General features: G+C 41.5%; 1 pseudogene; it reads right to left on the bottom strand.

Moving 5' to 3' along the window:
- Nucleotides 1-5,262, bottom strand: part of LOC111958331 (choline transporter-like protein 1) — a 47,072-nt pseudogene extending 41,810 nt beyond the window's left edge.
- Between the last annotated feature and the right edge of the window lie 5,704 nt (nt 5,263-10,966).

The following is a 10,966-nucleotide window of genomic DNA, read 5'->3' as shown; positions in this document are numbered from 1 at the left end:
GAAACGCAACTTTCTAGGTGGGAGAGCAGAGGCCTCTGAGGCACAATCAAATCAAGCAGCATACAGAGAGCGAGAKAAGTTATTTAGGATATACACTATTATGCTTTAGGAGGCTAAATACGGACAGCTRGAACATAAAACGCCACTTTAGAATGCACGGTACCTAGAGCCAGCACGCAGAGGCCCATGATGATCTCCTTGCTGGCCATCACCCCGGCGATGACCCTGTGCAGCATGCTGTTGTCACTGACGAAGGTGACGAAGGCCTCAGCGAACTGGGCRTAGCAGGAGATGTCCACGGGAGTGCAGCGGTGGAACACCGGGAGAGACTTRCTGCACAAGGGGWGAGGATGGGGAAAATGGTATCGTCAACATAGTCTCGCTAGTGTCATTATATTTMCTCGCTGTTGACTTGACACTGGTAAAAGGACTGTACCTTGGTGGCACGGGGAGTTTGGGGCACTTTTTGGATCTCTCTCCGTGGCTTGGATACTTGTAGACTGGAATGTCGTACGAGCAGAGCTCCGATCCTATGTAAAAGTGGAGAAATAGGAAATAAACTTTGTGCAATTCATTTTCACCAATTACCAATCAATAAATGCATACAGTACGGATGAGAACAGGAAGAATGCTCACCATTTTGCAGTGCAAACTTTTTGACGTCAGTGTACGTCTTGAGCTCTCTGTCTGGACACTTGGACACACAGAGGGCCATGGACTTGATCTTCCTGTTCAGGATGTCAATGTTGCARGGGTCCAGGAAGAAGACATACCTGGRAAAGGTCAAAGAACAGGACTTCAATAAGGATGGAGGGAAGTAGAAAAACGTCCTGAAAAGAGTGAGATGGAGTGTATTTGCCAATGGCACATGCTCCTTGAAGGAAGCCAATGGCCCAAGTCAAATAAGACAGAACTAAACATGYGCACATTTGAGTAACATCCTTGAACGTTGCAAAATGTACTGTTCCATCTTGTATTACAATAAATTGCATATTTTCCTWAGTATATTTTCATCGTAGACTTTTTGACGTAGGTTGTGTAAAATGTGATGTGGGATAGAGCTTAGCAAACAGTCAAATCTCTGTMGCCAAAACGCCCCTGCTGCCCCCCAGTCAAAACGTCAATGGGCAACCAGCCCAGCCTAAGAAACAAAGCCCATTGTCTCATTGAAACYGTTCCTAGAGACTGSTRGAATGGAAACTTACTGGACGAGCAGCACAACAAAAAGTTGAATCATGTCTGAATCATTTATTAGAATATCTTCCAAAAAAAGGACATGGTCGTGAATGAATGCACAACATTGTTGCACTCAAGCTGCATGTGAAATGGCACCCTATTCCCTAGTGGACTATTATTGACCCCAGCTCTGGTCAAAAAGAGTGCACTATATAGAGAATAGGGTGCCATTTCAGACCCACAACAGTCTTTTCTGAGTATAGTAAGATTTAGAGTGAAGTGTCTTACAGTAATGCCCTGTGCTGGCAAGCTAATTAAGCAATAAGGCACGGGGGGGTGGTATATTGGCCAAATACCACAAACCCCTGAGGTGCCTTATTGCTATTATAAACTGGTTACCAACGTAATTAGAGCAGTAAAAATAACTGTTTTGTCATACCCGTGGTACACGGTCTGATATACCACGGCTGTCAGCCAATCAGCATTCAGGGCTCGAACCTCCCAGTTTATAATCCTCTGTAGCCCAATGATCTCACTGGTTAAGCCATCAACAGAACAAATGAGCATCCAGGCTTCAACAGGCCTTGCATCAGATGAGCAAGAGAGTATAAGTGGCAAACTGGATTTCCAAACGATGAAATCCATGTTTGTGCACCGGTAATGTTAAATGGCGTGTGTTAAACTACCACAACAAAGACTTGTCGATTGTGGGGAGGAAGGGGGAGAGAGCTAGCCTGGTTAAATCACACTGAACAATGGTGAAGGCCGTGTTCTGTCTGGTTTAACCAGGCTAGGAGAGAGGAGTCACAACCTGCTGAGCCTACATTGTCAYGGGAGTGGAAATCTCAACCAAAACATTGTTATTACCTTGCTATTACATGATAGGCTAATAACTGGTAATCATCCATCTCGAGATGCTCCACAATTCCAACGCGACTTACTTGTTGTCGGTCTGATCCCGGCCACTGAGTTCGACCCCCTCGATCTTCTCGTTCTTCTGACCGCAGGTGTTACCGTAGCTGTCGTAGCCAGAGATGAGCCTGGATGCAGCTCCCGTGGAAATGGAGAAACCAGCGATACAGGCCTACAGGGGAAGCAGCTTCCATTAACAACGACATTATCATCATCACCACCATCATCATGGTGACAATGCACAAAACAATATCAGGGTAGAGCTGAACTATGCTGGTAAATACAATAATCAGTATAAAACGCCATGTACTAAATGACCCGGCGAATAACCTTCGCGAACCATAAACAGTGTAATTTTATTCCATACATGCAATCGAACWGAATAGGCGCCAAACAATGTACCACTATGCTTCATGTGGTTGGATTGACCAGTGTGCGTCATATTATCATATGTCATTACAGTTAACAGTGCCAGTCCTATATAATGTCCGCTTACTGAAAAAAAAGAGATCAATAGGATCTGCATGTGCTCAATGTAAGCCAGAGTAAAGTGTCGCACCCACAGCATGGGGCGCGTTTGAGTCGCAAGGCGAAAGTAGCCGTCTGTAGACTGAAGTCGCCGAGTAAATTCTGGGGAGGTACATATGCAACCGACAGAAAGTTTTTGGGACATGCTCTGTATGGGACATGCTCTGTTTGCCATTACTTCATGCCCTTGTACCTTCCTCATTATTATTTGTGATTGCGCAACATGGACTTGTAACTGCATGGTCAYAGATTGCAGGTCAGCATCAGTAGAGACCGCAGTGTGTTTCTTTCATTCTCAACCTTTGCGTTGCTTGTCAGTAAGCCGGATTTGATTAAATCCCATGAGGGATGAAACGCTCACTGTACAGAAACGTATTAGACTATATATGTACATCAGTTCAAATAAGTTACTCGGGGAAACAATATGCCTAGCAATATCCCAAGCAGTCATATGCACTTGGTATTGACCCCATGACTGGTATCTGGGGTACTTGCTTATTAAGGGACGGTTTCCCRGACACACATTAATTGCCAGTGTAGAAAACACCCTACAATGACCCATGTGTAGCCTACAATACGTATTCAATTGTATTCACACTCAATATACAGCCAAAAAATTTGAACATTATTACAGACAAGASAAATTGTATGCTATGACATGGGACACAACATTACAGTAATATTTAAATAAATCCATTAGCTATATTGTCAGCAAGTAGGATATTTAATTGATTTATATTAGAAATGTGGACCACATGTGGGCCTATGCAATTAGATTGTAAGGGTGTAAGGATAAAGATCTATTTAAGCTCTAAATAGTCATCCACCCAAAATAGTACACATGTATTGATAAMAACCAATGATAAGTGGCAACATCAACAATTTAATAGCATGTAGTGCATTTTGCTTCCAACAAAACAGAAGGTTGTCTCCCGCAATGCTTTGGTTCTGACTTCAAGTTGCAGTTGGTGAGGACAGAGAGGAAGAGGCGAAGCGAGAGGGATAAACTGGGCCCAAAGTCTGTTGTCTCCAGTAGGTGCTGTTTTTGTTGAGGTCAATGAGAGTCAAATTTCATTTTAAAAAATTATGGCTTATTTGCTCTAATAGAATTGTTGTAATGATTCAATTGTTTTTTTTGTTGGTATTTAACCTTGATAACTAGGCATGTCTTTTGTACAATGACAGCATAGGAACAGTGGGTTAACGGCCTTGTTCAGGGGCAGAACGACAGATTATTACCTTGTCAGCTCAGGGATTCGATCTATTGGTTACTGGCCCAACGCTCTAACCACTAGGCTACCTGCCGCTGCTACCGATATAAATAGGACACGTTACATCCCAGCAACTTTAAGAACAAACTATTAGCGTTATGCCTGGTCGTCACTAGTTAACACAGCCACAAAGTCATAAACCCTGCCCATTTCTACAAKTTATCTTCTTCAAATGTGAYTTTAAACCTAACCACACTGCTAACATTATGCCTAACCCTCAACCTTACATTTTGACTAAAATGCAAATGTTTGTTTTCATGAATTTTTACGATACACGTGGGCTGGTGAAATCGTGAAAACCATTGTGCCTGGTCACACGCGTATCTGCCCTCTCATTGGCTAGAATGGTCCCACCTGATCTTGCCTCCTCCTGACTGCGTTCCAAATGATCTGGTCAATATAACGGATAACTGTGGTGAGGAGCAACTGCAGTCGAAAGATCATGACCTTTGTTGATCACATGGTTGTTAAAAGTTATGCAGTCTACATGTAGTCCCAAATCGAACAATGTTTATAAAAACGCTACACACTTTGAAAGGCGGCGACCAAAGTTAGTCAACGTCCTAACGAAAGTGATCAGCTCGAACGCGCCCATGGTCATCTACAAAGAAACCACAGCAAACTCACCATTCCGATACAGAACAACTGTGAATATGATGAGCCATGGAATATCCGTGCAGCTTCGATCCTCCAATGGTTTCCACTCGCGCTGCTTTTGCTAACAAATAAAAGTTGTAAACAATCAAATTCGTCATCTGTGAACACCTGGTGCATGCGCAACACTGGTTTAACCTGGCGTGCTTTTTTCACCCAGTCAGTGCTAACACAGAAATACTGTATAGTATTTGACTAAATAACTTACTTTCACCTAAATTAACATTAAAGCGTCTTTTTAGACACGGAAGTAGTCCGTTGTTTAAGTGTAAACAACTATAGCTAACKACATACAGTACAGACAACGCCGCGAAAGATCTGCAGACAGTTGACAACAACTTGTTCGTTTTTGTAGCTAAATGGGTAAGTTATCYCAAACAGATAATGTTAGTAACTAGTTTGGAAAATCTAAAAATGTCTARCTAGCTAGTAACAAACGTTTTGGCTTAAATATCCCTAAACTCGATTACCTCTGAACTGCCACCGCATCCCATTGTTGACAGGCGATTTAGGGAGTGACTGGAACTTCCAAAACACAAAAAGTGCMCGCAAAACTTCCTTGCCTGTAACACTGCGCTTGTAAACAGATTAGATGCAAGGATGTGTATGCACATGCGATGAACTTTTTCCTTRTGAACGAGGCGAAAGTGTCACTGCAATCATACGTTTTTTTTCTAATATTATTTTATGGCACTGAAACGCTTTCACTGTAGGCTAAACGTTGGATGCAATGGTGCCCCTGCTGAAAACCCATAGACATTAAAACAGTGAAAACCCCAAAGAGTTTACTGCAGACTTTCMCCTATTGTCAGATAAAAGCTTATGGAAATAAATATGTTTATATTAAAATGCATGTTATTTTGACATGAATGCAAGTTGCAGAATTTGCTAACTGCTTTAAATAAAACATGCTTTGTTTCATTGTATTTTGAAATGTTGGGGTGTTGGTGGACACAGTAGACGTTTGTTATCCAAGAAACAAATGTGCTTTTGTTTGTCCTGGAACATAAAAACCTTCAGCTACTACAGAGCATAAAAAAAGCACCATAAACTTCCACCAGAACCTCAGTGACAAAGGCACATTCTCTGACCATCCAGAGCCATTTGTAATGAGCATATCAAAATCAGCTGACGTTTCAGTGTGAAATGAAATTCTAATCCCACTGCCCTGAGTGATGCTAGCATCTCACGATTTGATTCTGAAGCATAGCACTCTAATCTGTGATGATTCACACACACAAACACCGCCCGGTTGCTGTTTTCTGCTATTAGAATGTTCCTATTTGAATATTTATTTTCTCTTTGGCAAATGACAGGAGTGTCAAGGAGTGGAATGTTAGCTAAAAAGCCCCCCCCATTTAAAAATAAATAAATTATATATTATATATTTAAATATATATATTTTTGAATTATTATTCATTATACAAAATTATCAACGTACTTCCCTACATCTGACATGTCTAACAAAACAAGTATAAACAAGAAAATACTAAATATTTAAAAAATTAAGTGCAATTGTATTCATTCAGAAAAAATCTCATTATAATGATTCAGGAAGATGTTGTTCTTTTTGTTATTTACTATGGATAATGTCTTAACAAGATTATTCAATTCAATCCATAATATTTGTAATTTTGGGATAGAATTCTGGCATTTTTGTTTGTGCATAACGTATTTGGCAACAAKAATTTTTWWAAATCACAATTTCAATGGTCTTGTTATCATTGCAATAGTAACATACATGAGTAGTGTTCAAAAAGGTAATAAGTATTCTGCAAGATTTTCCCAAAACTCTTATCACAGGTTTACATTTATAGAACAAGTGAGTCACTTTCTTTTTCGCAGAAAATGCAGATATCATTAATTTAAACAAATTTGCACCAAAAATAGAATACATGAGATATTATCTTAGCAAAATTCTTTAAAGTGTACCGTTCCTAAATTAGTTTGGTATACAATATTCGTCAAACGGCATCAACCAAGCTTTGTTTTCCGACAATGTTGCAAGGCAGTAAGTTCAGAAATGTTTTACTCTCAGGCGTAAATGCTTCCGTGAATGACAATTTGTCTTATGTAACAAGATTTCTCAAGTAAGCCCAGCCCTGGTGTTCCAAACTGAGTTCTAGACCATCTCTGTTCATCACCAAAAGCCTAAGACAATTTTCATTAGTGTAGTTAGACCACTGAATGGCTTTGACACAGAAAATAAACTCTCTTGAAAGATTGAAGGAATCATTTCAATCGTTATAAATTGTTAATTATGAAAGAATATACACCCCTGTTGTTCAGAAAACATCAAGAACCAAAGATCAATATTCCTCTAATGCCAGCGAGGTAGATAACATGATTATATCCTTACAGTTACAGTGCATTCGGAAAGTATTCAACACCTAACGTTTCCACAGTTTGCTACTGTACAGCTTTATTTAAATTGATCTAAATTATATTTATTTCCTCAACAATCTCCACACACCAATACTCATAATACCCCATAAAGTTCAAACAGACAAATACCCTTAATTTACATTAAGTACTTCAGACCCTTTTCTATGAAGAACTCGAAATGACTCAGGTGCATGCCTGTTTCCATTTGATCACCCTTGAATGTTCTACAACTTATTGGCAGTCCATTCTGTGTTAAATCAAATTCTATGGACATGATTTGGAAAGGCACACACTTGTCTATGTAAGGTTCCCCACAGTGACATTGCATTGTCAGAGCGCAAAAACCAAGCCATTCGGTCAAGGAAATGGTCTCGTTAGAGCCCCGAGTCAGGAGATCGAGCACAGAATCTGAGGAAGGGTACCCAAACACAATGTCTGCAGCATGAACGTGTCCCCAAGGAACAACAGTGGTCCTCCATTATTCTTAAAATGACAGAAGATGGATAACCACCAAACTGCTTCCAATGAGACGGCGCCGGCCAAACTGCAGCAATCGGGAGAAGGTCCTTGTTAGAATGACCCAAGAAACCCAATGTCACTCTTGACAGAGCTACCAGATCTTCCCTGTGAGAGGGAAGAACCTTCGCAACGAACAACCATCTCTGTATGCACTCCACCAATTTAGGCCTCTATGTAGATTGCCATGACGCGAGGCCAATCCTCATAAAAAAACATGACAGCTCCGTTGGAGCACAGTTCACCAAAACACACCGTAAGGACTCTCAGACCATGAGAAACAACTCAGATATCCTTATCTGATAAACCCAAGATTGAACTCTTTGCCTGACATACAAGCTCAGCTCTGGAAGAGAAACTTGGCACCATCCTACTTTGAAGCATATGTGCGCAGCCATCATGCTGGTGCATGTTTTGATGAGGGCAGGGACTGGGAGACTAGTCGGATCAAGGGAAAATGAGTCGAGCAAAGTACAGAGAGATCCTTGTTAAAACCTGCTCCCAGCAGCACTCAAACCTCAGACCTGAGAGTGACAGGACCTAAGCACACAGGCCAAGACAACGCAGAGTGCTTGCGGACAAGTCTAGCTGAATTCCTTGAGGGCCCCAAGGGGGGCCCCAGTCTGACTTGAACTGATCAACATCTCTGGAGAGACCTGGAAATAGCTGTGCAGCGATGCTTCCCGTCCAACCTGACAGATCTTGAGAGGATCTGCAGAGAAGAATGGGAGAAACTCCCCAAATACATGTGTGCCAAGGTTGTAGCCTCATACCCAAGAAGACTCAAGGCTGTAATCGCTGCGAAAGGTGCTTAGACAAAGTACTTAGTAAAGGGTCTGAATAATTATGTAAATGTTATTTTTCAGTTACATTTTTTTGTAAAATTACAAAAATGTATAAAAATCTGTTTTTGCTTTGTCATTATGGGGTATTGTGTGTAGATTGATTAGGAAAATTGTTTTTGCAATACATTTTAGAATAAGACTGTAACATAACAAAATGTGGAAAATGTCAAGGGGTCTGAATACTTTCCGAATGTACTGTATGTCTGAATTATTCCACGAAAGAGCATTATGTGGGGAAAAGTTATGCAGGAAACAGATTTTCCGGGACATGAAAGCTTGTTGGTGAAACCTAGCCAATATAGCAGGTAATCTTTAAGGAATATCATTATATTTCAGTAAAAATGTAAGACATTCCAATTTATTGAACACATTGTTTGGAATGAAATACCAAATTGATTCTGTATTGACCAAACATCTTTTTAACCAATTGATCTTGAAAGTGTTATTTATGTCAACAAATTCCAACACTTCCAGACCTCCTTCAGCTCTTTTATTTGAGAGGACTGACTTTTTTAGTTTGTGAGACTTATTTTTCCAGATGAAGTCAAGAAATGTCTTGTTGATCTCTTTACAGGTAGAGGGATTAGATAGATCTCGTTGTAACCAATTATTAACTATATTATTGGTTTTCTTAATTTTAGGAGAGAAATTCATAAGTTGTCTGACTAACTGTTTTTTTGATAGATGTATTCCTAARTATTTTACACTGTCCTTTACAAGAATATGTTCTATTTCATATAAACATAATATTTCACATTTAGCATTAAGAGCATGGGCAACCTGGTCTTTGTCTTTTAAAAAAAGAGTAGTATCGTCAGCCARTTTGGAAATTTTGATTTCTCTGTTAAAAATGGATGAGACATGTAGATTTGCATTATTCAGAATATCTAGAGATAGAAGTTCCACTACCAAAATGAATAAAAAGGACGAAATTGGGCATCCCTGTCGTACACTTCTGTTGATACTGAATCTTTTGGCTGTATTAGCGTTTACTATCACAGAACTATTTCTATTTTTGTAAAACATGCGAATGACTTTGATAACATTTTCACAGACACCAAAAAGTTTAAGAGACTGAAAGAGAAAATTCATGTTTGTCACGCCCTGACCTGAGATATCACCAGTACCGGAACCACGCGGTACCACCAGTACCGGCACCACGCATCAGGCCTCCAGTGCGCTTCCACAGTCCAGTACGGCCTGTGCCTCTTCCCCGCACTCGCCTTGAGGTGCGTGTCCTCAGCCCGAAGTGTGTTATTTCAATAATAAACACTAATATTTAAAATTTACATTAAGAGATGGGCCTTGTTTTGTCTTTTACAAAAAAGAGTATAGTAGGTCAGCCAGTTCTTGGAATTTTTGAGTTTTTCCTCCTTTCCTGTATGTTAAAAGTGGATTGAGACAAATGTGATTTGGATTTTTAGAAATGATCGTAGATGGATAAGTGATATACTAACAAATGTATTAATCACATTAGATAGTAAGAAAAATTGGACATATTCTCGCATGATAGTCGTACGACTTCATGTCTTATTTAGAAAGTCATTTTGGCTGTATTGAGCCGTTTACTTCATCCTACATGAACTTATTTTATATTATTTTGTAACATACTGAAGATGACTTTAGAATAATATTTTCCAACAGACCACAGAAAAGTTTAAGAGAAATTGAAGAAGAAATTTCATGTTGTCAGCCACTGACTGGTATCATAAGTCACATAAGGCACCACTTATACGAGGTCACAGCGGCACCGATCAGCCATCAGGCTCCGTGCGCTCACAGATCCAAGTACGTAGCCTGTGCTCTTCCGACACTCGCTTGAAGTGACGTGATCCTCAGTGACCGTAATATTAAAAAAAACTAGTTGGAGACAGAGAGAAAATATACAACACATCAGGCCTCCGACAGTGCGCTTACCAACAGTCAAGTTCATCAGCTGTGCCTTCGCCGCCACTCGCTGCGAACTGCGTGTTATCAGCCGTTGACGAGATATTAGACCAGTTCGAGCACAGCGCATCAGCGTTTCCAAGTGCGAGGTAGATACTAGACAGTCCAGACTTCCGTGAGTCGAACGTACCCACTCTTCACAGTCCCAGGAGCTCGCGACAGTACCGCAGAGAGTTCAATGTCAACGTAAGACTATTCGGCGAAGTAATCACCTGGAAGAGTATCAGAAGCTTCCGGGAGTTCCAAGTCGAGATTCCGGCGAACGTTTCAGCAGTCGGAACTACACAACGGGCCAATAGTCCGGCAACTTCCACGCGGGCCACAGTAGTGATTGGACGAGGGCACAGTCGGACCCTCCTAAACGAGGGCAAGGGAACACAACGACGGGCCACAAGATCCGGAACTAAGACGGGCACAGTCGAGCCTCGGCGCAGGTCCAGTCGGGGCTCCGCGCGGTCCCCAGTGGGCCCTCGGACCGGTTCTCAGTCGGGGCCATCCGGGAGGTCCAGTTCGGGGTTTCCGGGACGGTCGTCCGGGGTCATCCGGCGAACGGTCCAAGTGGGGTTCTGGCGACGGTCTCCATCCCGGGGGTCTCGGCGACGGTCCAAGTCGGGTCAGGCGAGGTACCAGTTCCGGGGGTCTCCGAACGGTTCCAGTCGGATCTTCCGGCGACGGTTCCAGGTCAGACCTCCGGCAATGATTCACGGCGGTTCTGATAAAGGCGGAGGGATA

Source organism: Salvelinus sp. IW2-2015, linkage group LG34 (genome assembly GCF_002910315.2).
Source record: "Salvelinus sp. IW2-2015 linkage group LG34, ASM291031v2, whole genome shotgun sequence".
NCBI classification, from domain to species: Eukaryota; Metazoa; Chordata; class Actinopteri; order Salmoniformes; family Salmonidae; genus Salvelinus; species Salvelinus sp. IW2-2015.
The sequence above is the reverse complement of the archived record's forward strand: the minus strand, read 5'-3'. Positions and strand labels throughout refer to the sequence as shown.